This window comes from Schistocerca cancellata, chromosome 7 (assembly GCF_023864275.1).
Source record: "Schistocerca cancellata isolate TAMUIC-IGC-003103 chromosome 7, iqSchCanc2.1, whole genome shotgun sequence".
Lineage (NCBI taxonomy): Eukaryota > Metazoa > Arthropoda > Insecta > Orthoptera > Acrididae > Schistocerca > Schistocerca cancellata.
The window spans coordinates 512,801,250-512,823,126 of record NC_064632.1 but is presented as its reverse complement, the minus strand read 5'-3'; the positions used below and the strand labels follow the sequence as shown (position 1 = coordinate 512,823,126).

At 42.4% G+C, this 21,877-nt stretch overlaps 1 non-coding gene across 1 annotated transcript; it reads left to right on the top strand.

The window, feature by feature from the left end:
* Positions 1–20,365: 20,365 nt before the first annotated feature.
* On the top strand, positions 20,366–20,440 carry Trnas-uga (transfer RNA serine (anticodon UGA)). The gene has a single exon. It is a non-coding gene; the product is annotated as a tRNA-Ser (tRNA).
* The last annotated feature ends 1,437 nt before the right edge of the window (positions 20,441–21,877 follow it).

The following is a 21,877-nucleotide window of genomic DNA, read 5'->3' as shown; positions in this document are numbered from 1 at the left end:
GACTAACACCTTTTCTACATCATGAATATTGCTTCCTTTCTGGTGTTTTTCTAGATTTTCCACATTTAAATGTGAATACTACACTAGTATAGCATCTATTGTTAATTTGTCTGCTCCTCCAGGATGGTAATTGATCTAAGTCGCTATACTACGTTTAATTGTTGGCGGCCATCCATAAATGAGTCACACGTGAAGGGGCGAAGGCGTCAACAAAATGCTTTAACGTAGACAAAAAAGGGGACGGGGAGGGGGTGAGTAATAAGCTTCGTGAAGTTCCATGTGTAAAGTTTTGATTTGTACTACAACTCCTATCTTCCACCCTAACGAAAAACTTTAAAATATTACCAATTCTATCATTCTCATATACTAAGGCTTTAATTTGTATTAGTTTGCCACGTGGCGGCCGGCGATGTGATTGTTGTTCACGCTCGCTGTACGTAGGGATTCGCGCGGCGCCCGCCTGTGATATAGGCCGAGAGGCCAGTGCCATCTTTCAGGCTTTGACGAAAACCAACACGACTCTGATTTCGTTTATGCTGAATTGCTTATGTCAATCAGTCGAAACTTGACTTTCGCTGTGTGATGGAAGTGTTTCTCTTGGTTCGATTATTTTGTGATTTTCAGTTTATCTAACAATTAAAAATGAGTAAAATAAGTGGTTTAGGTTTTCTTTACAGCAAATTATATGAAGTATACAAAGCAACTTCTACCGATAAAAATAAACAAAATATATAGGACTAAGCTAATACCGTATGGTGGAGTTTGAAAAACTAGTGACAATGTTGAAGGTGAAGTGCGTTCGAAAATCAAACAAATGTAAATAAAAAGACGAAAATAAAGGGACTGTTTATTTTATTGGAAAATTTTTTCATCGTCAAAACCATCCAAGTATCTAGAACCCCTGGACGTAAATGTTCATTTAAGCTTCATGTTTAAAATTTAATTCCCCACCGCAAAAAATATACTTAAGTGTTCGGTGCCAAATTGAAGAACAGAACAACCCAGATGTTTTTCACTAAATACTACAAAATAAATTAGAACACCGCATCCTTTTGTCTGTCTGTTTGGCGTAATGTCTGAAGGCACAGGGTCGATTTCAATGCGGCTCTGATTATCATGTAGCTGGGTTCCTCAGGGTGATGCATACAGTGTGGAGCGATCATATTCAGTATTTTGCAGGGATGCGAAGAGACCAAGCAGGACATGCCAGAATCACCAAAGACGTTACGAAGGTTGCCCAGGAAGAAATGTACGCATTTTTTCTTCAACAGTTCTTTGTTGTACATCATTACAATTACCCACACGGAAGAATGGTGTTTTATCTACACACCGTATTTTTCCACGTAATCTCCGTCTCGTTCTATGTCCTTCCTCCAGCGCGAAACAAGGGCGTGTATGCCCCGTCGGTACCAATCCTCGTCCTGGTGGCGGAGCCATTGCTCCACTGTGGTAATCATCTCTCCATAGTCCTTGAAATGTCTTCGACGAATGGCATCCTTTAGTAGCCCAAACAAGTGGAAGTCCGAGTGGGCTAAGTCAGGACTCTAGGGTGAATAGGGTAACACTGTCCGACTGTCTTCAGAAGTCTTCACACTTGTGTGAGGCAGAGAGTTATGGTGTTGCAAATAAAATCTCGTGGGTTTCTGTGCCATCGAAGTCGCCGGAAGTGCGTCTTGAGTTTTGTTACTATGTTGACATATGCTTCTGAATTAATGGCACCGCCTCTTGGCATCACATCAATGAGAATCACACCCTCACAGTTCAAGAACACGGTTATCACGACCTTACCGGCAGAAGCAGTTGCTTTGAATTTTTCTTCTGTGGGGAGTAGGAATGGCGCCTTTCCAGAGACTGTTGTTTTCTTTCGTGGTCAAAATTGTGAACCCAGATTTCGTCACCTGTCACAGTCTGGGACAAGAAGGTCATCCTCCCAGCTTCAACAAATCAAGAGAAATGTGTCTTCTGTGCCGTTTGTAACCCACCTTTAGACACCGTGGGACCCACATTTCACACACTTTGGAGTATTCAAGAGTGCGGATAATTGAATCCACACTCCGTTTTCTGACTGACAGATGAAGCGCCAACTGCTGAGTTGTAATGCGTCTCTCCTCGCGAATGACATCAGCTCGCTGCAACATGTTGTGTGTGACAGCCATGGATGGCCTCCCCGACCGTTGCAAATCGTGGAGCTCCGCCGAACCGCCTTTTGAGGACCTCACCCTCCGAGCAAAGCGACTAACTGTACTTCTGTCGACAGCAGATGCTCCGTAGACTTTGGACATCCGTTTGCCAATATCCCCCACAGTTTCTTTCTCTGAAGTGAGATTCAATGACGCTACGTTGCTTGTAACGCACATCACTTACAAGGACATTCTGAAAATGTTCTGCACCTACGCTATCTTTCGGAAGTGATGAAAACTTGGCGCACTCACTCAGGAGACTTCAAATAATACACATCTAACGTTTCGCATTCGTAGCATTGTTTTCGGCAGAGAAAAAAAAATGCAGTGCATTACTTTCTGGGCAACCCTCGTAGTATGCACCCAAGTGGAAGCCAGTTACCCCTAACTAATCCTAAATCAACGCCTAGTTAGATCACATCTAGAAATAAAACTCTAGTACTAGCATGTGAGCTCAATAGCTTGTTGTTAGCACGTGATGCTCGCATGAGGACAGATGAAGCAACAAAAAAGAATAACAGCATTACAGAGACACATTCTACAGGAAATAAACATACCGAAGAGAAAGACAAGCGAGGTCTAACGACAGAAAAAAAGCAGTGATTCTAAAAATCAATAATTCTAGAAATTTCTGAAAGTAGTTCCGACTTAGCAGCACCTCTTAAAGTTGGAAATACAGGGTGAGGCAGTGAAACGGCACGATTTTGTAAAACCACCAAAGATTTATTTACAAGTAAAATCATAATAGTTGAACATGGATCTCAAGTACAAGAGTGGAAATTAAAGATTTAACTTAAAAACAATCATTTTTTAAATATGGTGTCAGTGAGGTGTCGTCCTTGGTTTTGCACACATTGTCTAAGCCTGAGATGAAATTGTCCCATGACGTTTCGTAGCATCTGTACTGGAATGTTGTTAATTTCCTGTCGAATTCGCTCCTTCAGGTCTTCTTTTGTTCTTGGTGGATTTTCCTGGAAGACTTTGCACTTGAGGTAGCCCCAAAGAAAAAAGTCTGGTGCCGTCAGATCTGGTGAATGGGCAGGCCAGGGGAAACCGCCATTCCTGCTGATTAGACGTTGTGGAAATGCAAGTCTGAGCAATTCCATTGAGACATTAGCAGTATGGCTTGTTGCACCATCTTGCTGGAAGAGTGTTTCAGCATCTGGATCATGTCGATCAATTCCAGGCAGACCAAAAATGGTCAACATGTCAGCATAACGTCCAGAGTTTACCGTCACTGTGTTGCTATCTTCATCTTCAAAAAAATAGGGCCCCACGATTCCACGAGATGACATTGCGCACCAGACTGTTACTTTTTCAGAATGGAGAGGTTTTTCATGAAGTTCGTGCGGGTTATCTGAGGACCAATATCTGAAGTTTTGCTTATTTACGTACCCACTAAGATGAAAGTGGGCTTCATCACTCATCCATAAGTTATGCACTCTTTCTTCATTTCGTTCAATAACGTTAAGCATTGACTGGCGAAATACGGTTATTGTAGTCATTACGTTTAAGGGCTTGCACTACCTGAATTTTGTATGGATGATAGTGAACGTCACTCTTCAAAATCCGTCTTACTGATCGATTGCTGAGACCAAGTTCTGCGCAGTGCCATCTCGCGGATTTTCGCGGACTTCGTCCCAACGCTTCGTGCACACGATTAATGTTCTCGGGTGTCCGGATTGTTTTTGTGCTGCCGCCTCTTTTCTTTGTTGTGCTAGCAGTAGCTTCATAGGTTTTAACCCAAAGGAGAATGGCTTTCCTTGATGGCACGGGAGCCCGTGGTGGCAGGTTGAATTCACGACGAAAGGCGCGTTGAGCACCAACCACACTATCCGCGTTTTTGTAATATGCCTTTACGGCATATGCACCTTGCGCACTCGACCAACGCTCCATGGCTACTGAAACTTCCACCACTCTAGACGCCCAAGGTCACTTCCCCCACTCTCGCAACCCCCCTCCGCGCCCGACAACCACTATCGAAATCGTGCCGTTTCACTGCCTCACCCTGTACTGTCGGTCAGCCTAGAGTGGAACAAAATGAATCAGTTTTACTTGAAGCCATAAAGGAGACAGCAGTTTTTGGTGGTGGAAATGATGGTCGACGTCGCACAAAGAAAAGGTGCGACAAAAACACTGGACGACTTACAAGCCTAGCTGTGTAAACAAGTACATATTATAAGTCTGTCAGGTTATATTTATGACTTCTTCCAAGACGGGTTAATTCAGAAGACGGAAAAAAGTTGTGGTAACTGTTCCTGTTAAATTGTGCAAACCAGTCTCTATGCTTTATGTAAAGCACAAAGATAGCAAATTCTGTACTGTTTCTATAAGAAACCTTGAACTTTTAGCTTCAGTTCTGCCCTCTGGTCAAGTACACAATTATCTATGGATGACACAACACGTGTGCCATTAGGTATTACGGCAGAAAATGCTCACGCCCCCACATTACATTGACTACCATGTAAATTTACCGGATAATCATTTCGTGATCGCTGAAAAAATAAACTTGTTCCTTCTGATTATATAGGTCTGTAATAAAGAAGGATGGTGAAGGGAAACATGAAGTTGTTACAATGTGGGCCTACATTTGTAGCGATTCGTAGTGGGGAACACTCTTCCTACAACGCAGTGAATCATGCCACAGACGTACAAAGAGCATCTAATTTACTGACTTTGGAAAAGTTAATGAGAAATCGAGAAGGTTTCGTAAAACCTGTGTTTATTTCCACTTGCGATAGTGATCGCGACGAAGATCCACGATAAATGCGTGTTATAGTTTCAAGTGTACAACATTTTGAAGATTTTAACTTGGCTGTTGTTTACATTGCCACAAACGTTCAAGGAAGAATTGCATTTTACAGAATGGAGCAACTAATGGCGCCTCTTAGTCGCAAAATTAATGGTGTTGTGTTAAAATATGACAGTCTTGGTTCGCATCGTGATTCCAGTAACCGAACTACAGACTTGAAGCTACGAAAACGGATTGTTGAGAGTGCACGCATCGTGCTGGCTATTATTTGGAAGAAACTGCTCATTGACGATTTCCCTGTGGTTGCCGAAACATTGTGACAACAGATACCAGACTTGATATCGTACAGGCTAAGACATTGAAAAACGATTCTACTCTGTACACAAATCACGTACGTTGATCACAATCATTTTACAAATTGTAAAAAGTGAGCTTGTTGCGTGTTAGGGTGTGCGACTATCTAATACGTGGTGATTACTGCTAGAGCAATTTTTACCATCACGCTTTCTGATTAAACAGATCCGCAGGAAATGACGACTCTGAAGAAAGATTTTCTCTTCTGTTACTACGGATACCTACGAGCATCACCACATTTGCAGTTTCCGTACGATGGCTGTTGTCGCCTTGTGGAGGCATACTTATTTAAACGATCGTGTGGCACCTGTAGCCTATATTTTTTATGATACAAAGCCACTAATCAACACACGCAATCAGATAGGAGCCAAAAAGAGGTTTTGACCACCACAAAGATTCAGCCTCAATGAATTGCAGCTGGACCTGCCAGGGAAGTTCTTTGGCAAACGATAACGATGCTGTACGGTTGGATGAAGATGTACACATCGAGTGCTTCTAACATTATCCAAGTCGAGAAAGAAGTGACTGCTGTTCCAATCATAAATAATATAAAGGAATTGGTTCAAAGTCCTTAGACACAAGATGATTACATTTTTGTATCGTTCATTTGATTTATTATGTTTTGTAAATTTTCTGAAACGTTTGATTTTTCTTTATTTTATGAAAAAAATTGGTATAGAAATGTATAAATTAATTTTGAAGTGCTGTTTTAATTTTTAATATCTAAATTTAAAACGGCAAAATATGTTACGTCACAAAAGGTCGTCACACAACACACAAATGTGAACATCAGTGACAATGAGGTTGGGGCAGAAGGGGCCAGGGCTCCAACAATCATTAATTTCTTGAGATGTAATTTATGGAGGGCCTCTTACATACATTATAAGCATGTAACAGTAACTCAGATTCTGCATCAAGTCATCAACTTTAGTTTAATTTCTCCTGATCAGTGATTGTCTAAAGTTTCGTAAACGTAAAAGGTAGTGTGCCATTTTATAGCCATAAATTATTGCCAATAATACACTCCTGGAAATGGTAAAAAAAACACATTGATACCGGTGTGTCAGACCCGCCATACTTGCTCCGGACACTGCGAGAGGGCTGTACAAGCAATGATCACACGCACGGCACAGCGGACACACCAGGAACCGCGGTGTTGGCCGTCGAATGGCGCTAGCTGCGCAGCATTTGTGCACCGCCGCCGTCAGTGTCAGCCAGTTTGCCGTGGCATACGGAGCTCCATCGCAGTCTTTAACACTGGTAGCATGCCGCGACAGCGTGGACGTGAACCGTATGTGCAGTTGACGGACTTTGAGCGAGGGCGTATAGTGGGCATGCGGGAGGCCGGGTGGACGTACCGCCGAATTGCTCAACATGTGGGGCGTGAGGTCTCCACAGTACATCGATGTTGTCGCCAGTGGTTGGCGGAAGGTGTACGTGCCCGTCGACCTGGGACCGGACCGCAGCGACGCACGGATGCACGCCAAGACCGTAGGATCCTACGCAGTGCCGTAGGGGACCGCACCGCCACTTCCCAGCAAATTAGGGGCACTGTTGCTCCTGGGGTATCGGCGAGGACCATTCGCAACCGTCTCCATGAAGCTGGGCTACGGTCCCGCACACCGTTAGGCCGTCTTCCGCTCACGCCCCAACATCGTGCAGCCCGCCTCCAGTGGTGTCGCGACAGGCGTGAATGGAGGGACGAATGGAGACGTGTCGTCTTCAGCGATGAGAGTCGCTTCTGCCTTGGTGCCAATGATGGTCGTATGCGTGTTTGGCGCCGTGCAGGTGAGCGCCACAATCAGGACTGCATACGACCGAGGCACACAGGGCCAACACCCGGCATCATGGTGTGGGGATCCATCTCCTACACTGGCCGTTCACCACTGGTGATCGTCGAGGGGACACTGAATAGTGCACGGTACATCCAAACCGTCATCGAACCCATCGTTCTACCATTCCTAGACCGGCAAGGGAACTTGCTATTCCAACAGGGCAATGCACGTCCGCATGTATCCCGTGCCACCCAACGTGCTCTAGAAGGTGTAAGTCAACTACCCTGGCCAGCAAGATCTCCGGATCTGTCCCCCATTGAGCATGTTTGGGACTGGATGAAGCGTCGTCTCACGCGGTCTGCACGTCCAGCACGAACGCTGGTCCAACTGAGGCGCCAGGTGGAAATGGCATGGCAAGCCGTTCCACAGGACTACATCCAGCATCTCTACGATCGTCTCCATGGGAGAATAGCAGCCTGCATTACTGCGAAAGGTGGATATACACTGTACTAGTGCCGACATAGTGGATGCTCTGTTGCCTGTGTCTATGTGCCTGTGGTTCTGTCAGTGTGATCATGTGATGTATCTGACCCCAGGAATGTGTCAATAAAGTTTCCCCTTCCTGGGACAATGAATTCACGGTGTTCTTATTTCAATTTCCAGGAGTGTATAAGGAGGCCAACTATTTTCGTACGTTTCTCATACAATATTCAGCTACTTATTTTTATTCAGTTTCTGAAAATGAGTCACAGCCTGGAAGCTGCTAATACGTTCAGCAGAATTTTCGTTCGAAAGATTTTCATAGAATGACATTTATTACAGGTCATTGCGACGACAGCGAAAACGTGATCTGAGCACACACTATCACAAATTACTATTCACTATATCTCTCACCCCTTTACTTATCAGAACTCATCAGAAGTCATTTTTCTCTAGTTTTGATAGTATCGGAAATACAACTGATGGTAACGTTTGGTAGGAAAGGTAAAAAAATGGCTCTGAGCACTATGGGACTTAACATCTGAGATCATCAGTCTCCTAGAACTTAGAACTGCCTAAACCTAACTAACCTAAGGACATCACACACATCCATGCCCGAGGCAGGTTTCGAACCTGTGTCCGTAGCGGTCGCACGGTTCCAGACTGAAGCGCCTAGAACCGCTCGGCCACACCGGCCGGCGTAGGGAAGCTACTCGTATTTATAATTAAAAGACAATAATGCACTGTTTAGCGGCGGAAGACTCATATGAACTTTCCATCATGTTTGCTTTTTGTTTACATTATTTGTTTCACTTATTTCTAGCTGCGTTGTATATCTACAACACTCTTACGTCTACTGCATGATGTGACTGTACGGTCCCCAAGAAGGCACTTTGTAGTCAATGGCAGTGGACACGGCGGAGAGCTCTGAGTTTCTTATGCTCTGAGTGACAGCTGACGACACTTGAGCTGACGTTTGATAGACAAGAGGAGGTGGTGGCATGCGTGGCCACCCACAGAAGCAACAGCTTTGTAGTTCGTCCTCTCGATGTCGGAGCTCTCTGAGCTCTGCTAATGGAGCGAAGACCATGTATGAGAAATCCTGATGCTAGCAGACGACTAACTCACTCAGGAAGGTCGTGGCCTCTATTTCCAGTGCCCGAAAGCCGTTGGGCAGAAAAGTGGTAGAAAGGGCCGCCATGAGAGTCTAAGCGATCTTGTATTACAGACTCAAAGATCAGATATATTGTAATAAAACGTGAACCTACTGAGGTACTGGAAATCTAGTACCACAGAAATAAAGGGAAAATCGTAGCGAGTGCGAGGAAATAAGTGCACCCTCGGTGCAACAAACAGTTTTTAAGTTATTGTGAGTTAAACAACAGTATGAACTTTACGAAAATTTAACTCAGTGACAACTAAACAGATTTTCATAAACGAAGTGCCAAAGGTTCAGTCTTGTAGAGGCCAATCGGAGAATTAAACCAAAATTGTGATAAACGTTAATATTTTTGACTATAGGCCGGAATGTGTATTCCGTGCTGAAAAAATCGTCGAATTTACCCTAAAGATTAATTTGTATCGTAAAAGTAGTGGTAGCATTAAATAACAATATTTAGATACGCAAAAGTAGGTTCATAATTGTTTGTTTCTAACAACGTCACCAAAAGTAACGTTTTGTACGGTAATGGCGTAATTTATCCAAAAACCTGTGTTTATACTAAAAACTGAAAAGTTGAAACAATTTTGAAGTGATTTCGTGTATAATACTCGTATACATAAATAGATTTATGTTTTTATATGATCAGGAAGCAGATACTGATTTCACTCATGTGACCTACGTCAGAGTATAAATTCCCGACCGCCATTTTGGCTTAAGTAGGGTGGTGTGGGCAGTATTCACTAGAAGTCTCTGAGTGAGTCAGATTGGCAGCGAGTTGGTAGTTTCGTGAGAGAGTTGTGATTTTTCTAAGTGCCGAGTATGGACTTCGAAAATTTTCAAGTCAGTCGCCAGTGAACATTTCGCAATATTTTCGAGCTGTGGTCTGAAGTTTTCTGGAGTGTGGATTCTGAAGTGTGATTTTTGCCATTTAGCATCTGAGAACCTTAACTTGAATCTGAAGCAAGTTCGACAGAATATTTTGGAGTGAGTGGGGACCTAGCTGAGTTACTGCCTAGTCATTTAATTCACGCATAGGATAAACATTCATAGTTGGAAGTTGATTAAAATTTTTGTTGCGGGTTGTTAGGAAAGTCAAATGTAACAATTTCTTGGAACACAGACCCTTGTGAATTGTGAGCTTGGTTACGTAAATACCTGCCTGCATTCTGTTCAATGATTTGGGCAGGTAAGAAGAGTGAATGGTTAGTCCCTAGAATGTAACGCAGACAGACTTTGGAAAATTCCAGCCTGTCACTGTAGTCCATGATGGTGTGCTACTAACCATTTTAATAAATAGATAATGTGCACCTAGTGCTGCGGCTCAGAGCTGTTTCAGTGATCTATTGGACACTGACTTTCAAGTGATATTTGTTCATTTCAGTACTTCAATTTTGATTTTACAATTTCAGGTTAGATAGTGAACATAGGAATTAGCGGGCGGTGCAGTACAGTTGCAATGACATATATGAAACTTTTAGTATGTTACCACAGTGCTATTAAAATTTAGAGTGACAGAGATCCAGGTGTGAATCAAAAGCATTTAGATGACATCTTATGACAATATAATAAATTTGTCTTAATTCAAGTTTTCCATTTTCCATTTATCAAACGCCATAAAATATTTATAAATGTAATTGAATTCGAAACCATCGCGAATGCTTGATTGATTGGTATTCTGAGACGTACATCTAAATTTACATGACTGCTCTGAACTCACACTTAAATCCATGGTAGTACTACAAAAATTGAATTTTCTTACTCAGTATGTTTGCTTAGTTAATACAGATCAACTTTATTATATTGGTAGCCAAAGACCTCATAAAACATTGTAAAAGTTATTGATAAATAGCTTTGAGACTTCTGTAGAATTTCAGAAATGTAAATAAACAGTATCTTGTCTGAAATACAGAAATTTTAATTTCACAAGCTGCGACATTGCTGCGAAAAACCAGTGACCCGTATATACAATAAGTTTCCTTTAATTTACGTCTATGGTCACAAACTCTTTGGTAACAGTTTAACGGCTTCAGTCTTTAATGACAATCATCAGATCTGCAGCAAAAATGTGAAAAACATAAATACACTCGCACATTGTCTACAGCTGAAAAACAATACGTAGACCATAATGAAAAGTAGTACTGACAATATATACGTTGGTGCGCTTTAAGTATGAAGAAGCATACCCTTTTCATGAAAACGAAGTGCTAATGTACTGCAGCCATAGTGGCATCGTCAAATTTTAAATGCAGAATCAGCACCAGCATCGTCAAATACATATGAGTAACATCATATGCACGAGTCACGTTGTCAATAGCACTACTGTTTAAATCAAGCTGCCGTATAGTAGCCACAAGATGTCATTAAAGACCGAACCGGTAATCTGTTAACAAAATGTTTCACCATAGACGTATATTAAAAGAAACTTAAAGAAATTTTACTGTCCATTACAGACGTTGATGCATGCACTTCTGACAGTTATTTCTTTAGCTACTCCCATACCCCTACGTGTTTCCATAGACATTACCTGATGCCACAGGAAACGTAATCCACTGTCTACCAATAATGTTAGTTCTGAAACTTCTGGTAATTGTAACTCATGTGAAGCACACTTTTAAACATAATACCCCAACAAGCAGAGAAAATCAGCAGTGGGTTGCAAGGCTGCACGATTATTTTTCTGCAACATAAGGTACGTTACAGTGGAGTTATGGATCACAGTATGATCACTAAGTGACATGTTTCTCCCCACTTTCTGTTTATCTCCTCCTCTTCCTTTTTTCTGTCCATTTCCGCTTTCGCCTCTGTTCATCTCTTCCTTCTCCTGTACCCGTCTATCTCCTCGTCTTTCCTTTCACTGTCCATTTACTCCTCTCCTCTCTATTTCCCACTCCTGCTCTCTCTGTCCACATCCACTTCTTCCCCTGTACCAATCTCGTCCTCCACCTTCCTAAAGCGCACTAGGAAAGTTTTGCAATACTTTATGTATTTTACTTTTTCCAACTAATGTCCGCCACACTGAATACATCTCTCCATCCTCCGAAACCCATCCCTAAACCATTTGTCCCACGTTTGTGTAGGGAGTAACGTCCTCATTACTTAATAACTGCACTCCTTTCAGTTTAATTTTCACATGCGGTAACAGTGAAAAGTAACAAGAAGAACGGCCTGGACTGTAAGGAGGGTGCTCAAGAAGTTTCACTCCTGTAGCCCGCAAACATTCGGCGCATGCTTTGGCGCAGTGAGATGGAGCAGGTCGTGATGGAGGAACTAAGTGTCCATTCTTCACTTTGGTCGCACGTTCTTCAAAGATTGGATAACTTTGGGCAGGCATTGCTCAGTGTACCACTTAGTTGTGACTTTCTTCTGTGTGTCCAAAACAACATACTCCACAATCGCACTCTGTTTGAAACAAACAGGTACCATTTTGTTCTCTATTGATCGGGGTTTTCTGACAGTTTTTTAAAGACCGAAACTCTGTGTCGAGTCTTAGTCGGCGCTTCATAATGGGACAGCCACGTCTCGTCACCTGTCACGATATTATCCACATGCTGAGATTGTTCGTTAGAAAACTTCTTTAACATCTTCCGCAACCAAGTTACACGTCGTGTCATTTGCTCTTCTGTCAGTCTATGCGGCACCCAGAGACAGTAATGTTTCTTTACTTGCAACTGTTCATGCAGAACTGAACGACTTGCTAGTGTTTTTAGCCCTAAGGCATTATCTATCTGCTTATAGGTCACTCTCCTGTGTTCATGTAGCAGTTTTGCGTAACTGATGATCGTAGCCTTCGCGTCCTCTCAGCGTCCTCCAGTAGTGAAATTCTGTCTTTGGAATTCTCTTTACCACCTGAATATAATTGTACGACGAGGACACACATAATCGAGTGCAAGAGTCATTTCTACAAAGCATTGGTCTATGAACCATTTGCTAAGTTGTACAGCAAAACTGCCCGGATCTTAACTTCCTGACGATGATGGCATAGCAACCACTTGGAACTAACCCCGCCAGTGAACGAGTGAACCCACAGACTTGGCACAGCGGCTGCAGTGTAAGTACTTAATCAGTCTCCTGCGGATTGTTGTTGCGTCGTATTGCAAAATTTTCCTAGAAGAAGGCTGGTAGTTCTTACCCCCACATTATTTTTTTCCAGATTGTAACATGCGTGCCACATTTGGTCTGCGAAACTTGTTGTGAATAGAGTTAGTAGTAAAGAAGTAATAAATTAAAACATCACGCGTGATAAGGCAGTTTTACACGTATATCAGTATTTCACGTCATATCTCCTCAAAAAATGTTCAAATGTGTGTGAAATCCTATGGGACTTAACTGCTACGGTTATCAGCCCCTAAGCTTACACACTACTTAACCTAAAGTATCCTAAAGAAAAACATACACACCCATGCCCGAGGGAGGACTCGAACCTCCGCCGGGACCAGCCGCACAGACGTAGACTGCAGCGCCTCAGACCGCTTGGCTAATCCCACGCTCATATCTCCTGAAATATGTCTTACAATAATACAGTTTTGTAGGTACATTTTGCTGCAGGTGTTGCTACTCTAACAGAAAAGTGTTTCAAATACAGTTAGTAGCAACGAAGGAATAGATTTGAACGTCTTGCATAATGTTGCAGTTTCTCACGCATCTCAGTGTTTATGAGATCATATGCCTTAGCTAAGAGTCGTAAAATGATATAATTTTGGTAACACATTCAGTGGTATATGCGAATACTCACTGCTAAGTGTCTCGTCAATATATTTAGTAGTAAAGAAGTAATAAGTTAAAACGTCATCCTTCACGCAGCACTTTTGCTGCACCAGCAGAGAAAATGTAGTATGCGATAAACTTTTTTCGTTTCATTATTATGTGGGCGTCATCACAGAGAAAGAGTCTTAACGGTCTGAAACTGTGTGTGAGGTTTCTCAGCATTGCGTCGCTTAAGTACGGATACTCCCTCGCCGTGAGCTACAATCCTTTTTCATCCCCACTTCCAGCCCTTTGATAGCTAAGCGGTTCCTACCACCACGGCAATGATTTCCAGACAGTGAATGACATGTGCAGCAGGTCTGGTTGAGATTCGTCCAGTGGAACATTTATCCATACCAACATAAGTGCATCGATATTTATAATATGCATAGCTACATGATTGCTGATGGATTGTTAAGTTTGATAGGCCAAGTTAAAATGTATGTCTCGATGTGGAATTCATATGAGTGGCACTATTAATACTTCTGCATTTTACTTTTAAAAACAAATTTTCTGAGGCGATGAAGTTTCAGTTTAGTAAGTAATTCAGATTCGTAGATTATATTTTCAGTCAAACACGCAGCATGAAGAATTACAAATCAATCAAAGACAGATGAAAGGACCTTGTGTTTATAAAGAGATTAAATGTCCGAAGAGATTTCCATTACCAAGGCTTTGAAATTCAGCAAATAAAAACTATAAAAATACATTACATACACGGATGGAACCGGAAAACCAAAAATATTGATGAATACAGGTCACAACAGTGATGTGGAAGCTGAACAGCCGAAAAAAGATTCACGAACCAAGATGTTTGAGCTCGAAAGAAATTTCATTGTCAATAACAATTATAAACCGGTAACAATTTAAATGTGGAGAAAACTGTTTGAAACTGCGAACAAGAATGACTGAATACATATAAAACTTATTATATCACAAGTAAGAAATTGGCAGTATTGCTGAACGTGTGTTAACTGCAACTGTGGATTTTCCTCAGTCACTTTCAGTGAAAATAATAGCAGCAACTAAAATAAAAGCTAGTGATTTACGTAATAGGATGGATTTATTTATAAAAAAATGCAATGAACTCGAGCGTACGTATACGGATTGATCGAGACATCACATTGTTCAATGTGTTGGACTTGCATTCGACAGGGGTGAGATTTAAATGCAAGTACAGCCAGTCACGTAACGGTAATTCAGCAACACACTACGGAAACTGACAATTTTTGTATTGGTTCAAATGGCTCTGAGCACTATGGGACTTAACATGTAAGGTCATCAGTCCCCTAGAACTTAGAACTACTTAAACCTAACTAACCTAAGGACATCACACACATCCATGCCCGAGGCAGGATTCAAACCTGCGACCGTAGCGGTCACGCGGTTCCAGACTGAAGCGCCTAGAACCGCACGGCCACACAGGCCGGCCTTTGTATTGGTCTGAGCATTCTGTGACGGTCTGGTTTTAAATTTGGAAGGATTAATACCTGACAAGAAAAAAAAATAAGCGATAGAAAATAAATTTTAAATAGTTTCTTTTTCATGACACTCGACCCAAGATAGCAAACTTGACAAAAATATCTGCAGAGTTGAAGAAACCAGTCCTTTTTAAATAAGTAAAAAACCGTAACTCAGATCGAAAAATGTGAAATGGGAAAATTGTAGGGCTTAAAAGATCTACTTGTATTTTTATGTTCAGAGATACATCGAAAAAAGGTTAAAAATTCGATTTACAATAACTCGTTAACATTCACTTCCCCATAATTGCCTTTTACTGTCGATAGAGCCCATGGCACGTAAAAAAATTATTTGACAATTTAAAAAGAAACGTAAATTGTTCGAGATGTATCGATTTTTCGAAAAAAATGTGCTCATGATAATTGGCTAAATCTTGTCAGTGGGTGGTCCTACAGTAATGGTTTTAGGCTTATTTTCATGGCAAACAAATGTGCTGGACGCCATTGACTAATTTTTTACGTTTTTATTGAAGACATTTCTTCATGAATTAAAAAAGAAAAAAGATTGCGACCTTCTGAAGGGTGTATCTGAAATGAATGTAGAAAATGAGAGGCCAGGCAGAATGGGTCATAACAAGGAAATCTCACATAGCAACTCATGTCCGTATCCCTTTGCGTACGGCCCAAGGCGTCGTTGAACAGCGTCGCGCGCCGCCAAGAGGGGAGGCACACAACACGCCATCCGAGCTGCCATGGTAGCAGGTCTGGAAGGCAACGATTTCAATATATTTTGTGACATCAAGGTAAAAGAGACGTCGTGTTGAAGTTTTATGACCTTTATTTTCGAACGCTGTACTCTACATAGTTGCGAATATTCCAAGCGGGACAACATTAAGGGTTGTCTGCCTCTTACTGGGGCGTTAACGCGTTGGTTTTGGACGTGCACCTGTGTTTGATAGATGTTGCATCGAGTGCAGCATCTGCGCACACCGAGTCAGTTTGTCATCAAACAGGGACACTTGTGTTTGTTGCTATATGGAGCGGACAGGAAATGGAGCACTATTCTAGGGAGGAAAGGACAGACATGCACTGTGCTTACGGGGCGGAGGATGGAAAAGTTCATGCTGCCCAACGTTTCTACGTTCGGCCGTTTCTACATCGTAGAGTGGCTGATCCACGCATATTTACTGCCATCCACAGGTCCCCACGACAGAGATGTACACTTGACGTACTTTCTCGTAATGACACGTGTGTATTGAAGATCTACTTCGAAATACAGTGTATTCGTCCTGTGTTATAGTTGCGAAAGCCTGACGGACACTGTCGTCAACGCACAGTGTATACATCACGGCTTGAAGAGTCAGAACGGGGAGAACAGGAGTTTGCTCGCTCTGGAAACTGATTCTAGACAGCCCGTACTTGCATAACCTGATGTTCGGCTTCTGGATCCATTCAAAAAAGCCTTTTGTATTTACTCTGGGGTGGCTCGACGAAATAAACACGAATGTGATAGTCATTTTCGCCTTAGAAGGAAAATGGAACGGAAATGAATTATCATGCTTTTTGACACAGCGTAGGGGAACGATGCGGGAGACCCGGACCGCCTTTCTAGGCAAGGTCCTAATGGAGGTGGTTTGCCGTTGCCTTCCTCCGACCGTAATGGGGATGAATGATGATGATGACGACGCAACAATACCCAGTCATCTTGTGGAGAGGTGAAAATTCCTGACTGCGCCGCGAATCGAACCCGGAATCCCGTGCTCGGGAAGCGAGAACGCTGCCGCGAGACCACGAGCAGCGAACAGAAGCAAAATAGCCGTAGGAATTTTTTTATTTTTATTTAATTTTTGTTTACGTTTATCACCATTTAATAATTTTATTTATTACGATAGTACCCTTCATGTAATACATTACATTTTATACTTAATTCGTGATAGTTAAGCTATGTATGATGCTGGTTTCTTTAAAGTTGCTTCATTACTTCACTAGCTAATTATTTTTGATACTAAATTTGAATAAAGCTACATAACAGGATACGTTTAAAGTATTTTATTTACTTACACAAATATTTAATAATAAAACTATTGTAAAGTCATTAGCACAAAACAGTGCAGAGCTCCTTGCGCCAGCAGCGAACTTCAAATGTACAATACGATGCTTGTCTTTGGGCTTAAACATCCATGAGAAGACGGAAAACACTTGTGTGTCAGTAATCCGTACCTTTTTGCTTTTCGTTATCGCTGTGTTCTACGAGAACCAGGTTAGTTTCTTAATATCCGCTCGCCATAGAGTGATCCATTCTCTTATCTTCACAACTACCTGTGTCACAGAAACTTGACCTCGTCAGAGAAAGCAAGGCTAGCAGTTCCAATAATTGACCTGTGAGTTGGACCTCTGCTTCTCGATCAATTGACACGAGTTCTGTCTTTGTGAAATTGATGTCTAAGGCACATGGTAGACTAACATCCTTTACTTTTATAGCAGCTCGGCTAGTTCATCTTCACTGTATCATCAGTAAATAGGAAATTCTTAATAGTTCTTCAATCAACTGAAATGTTTTTAGAACAGTCATCAAAAGCTTTCCTAATGTGACGTTCGGCATAGATATTAAACAGTTGCCAGAATAGGACACAACCCTGTCTGACAGCTTTCTATACGCTAATGGAATCAAACGTGCCAGTACTTGTTGTCATAGCTACGAGATTATTATTGCTTAGACTGCGAATTATTGCCATAAAGTATAGCGGGGACACCGATCTCGGCCAGCATCTACCACTACTTTTCCCAGACAACAGAATCAAAGAGTTTCCAGTAATCAAGAGAGCAGAAGAAAATAACAGAATTATTTTTCGTGTCTGAAGCATCCTTTCACCAGTTAATTTTCCTTCAACAAATATGATTGCTCTGTGACTACATTACCCTAAATACTGTATACGGCTTCACTGTCCAAATGACTTAAAAGCGATATAACAACCCTCTTAAGATAAACTTTACGCTGAGAACCAGGTAAAGGAACTAATTTTATAAAATACGCAGACCAAAAAAAATTTCACAATACCAAAACGTAACTAACGTGGGGGTAATGAAATCTTGGGTGTACTTTTTTGTCTAGGTAAAATATTTAAGTGATTAACGTTGCAAAATCACAGGCTGAGATAAACCATTGAAAATGTGAAATGCTGTTACGTTAATAACAGGTGTGATCGCCAGACTGCTGAATATAAGCATGCAAACGCGAATGTGTTGTGTTGTACAGGCGAAGGATGTCAGTTTGGTGGACGGAATACCATGTCTGTTGCACTTGGTCGGTCAATGCAGGGACCATTAATGCTGCTCATGTGTGATCCTGGAGTTGTCGTCCGATAGTGTCCCAAATGTGCTCGATTATACACACATCTGGTTATCGAGCAGGACAAGGCAAGATGTCGACTCTCTGTAGAGCATTTTGGGGTACAGTAGCGGTATGTGGGTGTGAGTTACTTTGTTGAAAACATCGACTGGAGTACTGTTCTTGAATGACAGCATGACGGGTCGAATCACCAGATTCAGATAAAATTTTTCAGACATGGCATATGGGATAACCACGAGAGCGCTCCAGTTGTCATATGAAATCGCAGTCCAGATGAAACTTCAGGTGTAGGTCCAAGGTGCGTAGCAGACAGGTTCGTTGCAGGGTCCCGTTCTATCCAATACACGGGCGTCACTGGCAGCGAGGCACAACCAGATTTCTCTCATCACAAAATACAACGGACCTCCATCCTGCCCACCAATAAGCTCTCGCTTGACACCATTGAAGTCGCAAGTGGCTGTGGTTTCGGGTCGATGGAATGCGCGCTAGAGGCACCTGGCTCGGAGCTGTCCTTGAAGTAGCCGATTTGTAACAGTTTGTTGTGTCACTGTGCCACCAGCTGCTCACATTGCTATTGCAGATGCAATACGACCCGCCAGAGTTATACGTCGAACACAACGATCTTCCCTCTCGGTAGTTGCAAGTGACCGTCTGGAGCCCAGCCAACTTGCGACTGTACATTCTTCGTGACCACCGCTGCCAAGTCTCTCTGTAATTTCGCAAGAGGAAAATCCTGTTGTGTCCTCGCCAATGGACGCAACCGGAGCTGGCAAGATGAGACAGTTTCCGACCGGCGCCGCCGGCGGAACGTTGAAGTTCGCCACCAACCACAAAGACGGTCCAATTGCCAACTTCCGCGCCACCGTGGTGAGATGGACTTCCGCGTTGTGGTAAGCGGTGGTCCAAGAGAGCAACGGACGGTTCATGTTGTACCTACAGTTCGTAATGGAGATCAGATTGCGAGACTTAGTCTGCAAATGGAGTCACATACAGACTTCGCATAGGGGCAGGTGTTTACTACAGTGATTGACAGTGTGACTCCCAGGACAAACATTGCATTCATTATGAGATTTTCACTCTGCAGCGGAGAGTACGCTGATATGAAACTTCCTGACAGATTAAAACTGTGTGCCGGACCGAGACTCAAATTTGGGACCTTTTCCTTTCACGGGCAAGTGCTCTACCAACTGAGCTACCCAAGCACGACTGACGCCCCGTCCGCACAGCTTTACGTCTGACAGTCCTTCGTCTCCTACCTTCCAAACTTTGGAAGCACTAGCCCACGAAAGGCAAAGGTCCCGATTTCGAATCTCGGTCCGGCACACAGTTTTAATCTGCCAGGAAGTTTCAATGTATTCATTGCTTGACAGGAGCCTGCTTAGTTGTATCTCTCCGTAAGAATATCCAACGTGTTGCCGTACAACTTAAGTGAAGTATCGCAGAACAATAAAGTGCCTTTTAATGTGTCACTAATTTCTTTATACTGTCATAGTGCCTCCGTCCACCTCGGAACATCTAAACCCAATACGAAATGTGCGAGCCATCCTACCCAGACGACTCGTGCACATCACATTCAGCTTCTCGTAAGCCGTCGTGTGCTACCTCGTCTCAACTCAGTGAGGTATTGATAAAGGCGACCTGACTAATGTCAAACCACCAGGTCCAGTCTCAGATGTAACAAAAGCTTACGAACGTTACAGAGTGCTTTTAAAACGAACCTGAAACTTCCTGGCAGATTAAAACTGTGTGCCTGACCGAGAATCGAACTCGTGACCTTTGCCTTTCGCAGGCAAGTGCTCTACCAACTGAGCTACCCAAGCACGACTCAGGTCCCGTCCTTACAGCTGTACTTCCGCCAGTACCTCGTCTCCTATCTTCCACACTTTACAGACGCTCTCCTACGAATCATGCAGGACTAGCAGTTCTGAAAGAAAGGATATTGCGGAGACATGGCTTAGTCTCAGCCTGGGGGATATTTTCAGAATGAGATTTTCACTCTGCAGCGGAATGTGCGCTGATATGAAACTTCGCAAGAGAGCTTCTGTAAAGTCTGGAAGGTAGGAGACGAGGTAATGGTGGAAGTAAAACTGTGAGGATGGGACGTGAGTCGTGCTTGGGTAGCTCAGTTGATAGAGCACTTGCCCTTGAAAGGCAAAGGTCCCGAGTTCGAATCTCGGTCCGGCACACAGTTTTAGTCTGACAGGAAGTTTCATATCAGCGCACACCCCGCTGCAGAGTGAAAATCTGATTCTTAAAACGAACTTGATTTACATTCTCATAGTGGCGCTTCTAGCGCCACTCTTATGCGACTGGCGCCAGGTTTGAACAAGCGACATTTCTCAGATGTATAAACTCGTCTACCAACTTTTGTTTATGTCGCACAAATCCTTCTTGGTGCTGTTGCATGGGGGCTTTATTAAATATTAATGAAAATATTTTTTTTTGTAGCTGTAAGCCCGATTACGCAAGTCTCGTAAACGGCTGGCCCTGACTAGTTTTAGTACGCAATCTGACTGCTTAGAATGACAACAAAGAATGTAAGGAAATTTCTGTTAGCACAATTAATTAATTAAGTCCCCAGCAACTATAAAACCTACGAAACAACAAACACAAGTGTAGCTGTTCTGTATGTGGTAGTATGACTCAACGCACATCTGGCACGGTTCTTCTTCAACAAGACAAGAATTTTTAAATACCAATTATACTGACGTTTTAATAGAAAATTAGAAATACTATAATTGCGCAAGAAAATCAGAATTACACTCTAATACAAGAACACACGCCAGATGCTTTGTTGACTGAACCTGTAATGACACATTATTCAGGTCACTGAAAGAATAAAAGAATAAAAGAAAATACCTCCATATATATTGACGAAATGCACTCTGACCATTACAATATCTCCATTAGAACAACATCTGCTATCTCTCCCATCAAACCACTGCATAAAACATGGAACAACACTCTCCACTACCACATCTCACTCTGACTTCACGACAAGCAGTGTCCACCACAACTTCTCGGTAAGAACTGCTTGCCGCTAACTCTCAATAAGCACTGTCAGTGGAGGCGGCGGAACAATACTCTCAGGCGCGATTTCTGGCGCTGTGGCTCAGTGTAGCCACCTTTCATATGCCCTTCCTCCACGGGCTAGAATTTGATGGTATTTTTGCCAGCATTGGTGGTGAAAATACCACCAAATCCGTAAAAAAAATACAGACAAAAATAAAAGATAATATTAATACGTAAGTATCATATAACTAGATAAAATTTTGGCTTTGCACTGACCTTACAATAGCCTAATATATAAAATACAGTAAGGAATACAAATTCTTTCATACATATGACTTTACATAATAGTTTACACAAATATCATGTGGTTAAACAATTCAATCGATAGCGTCAGCAATGACGAATATGAGCAGGTAAGAGTCTTATAACTTTTCACAAACAGTAATACACAAAAAATCAGTTTATACAAATACTCACATAAAATGTTTTCATAACAAGTTGTTAACAGTTCCAGCAGTAGCACCCAGCATTGTGGAACAGGTGCAGATTCCAACAGGTGACATCATTTCAGTAGAAGCAGTTCATCAGTGGCACCCAGCAATGTCGAGTA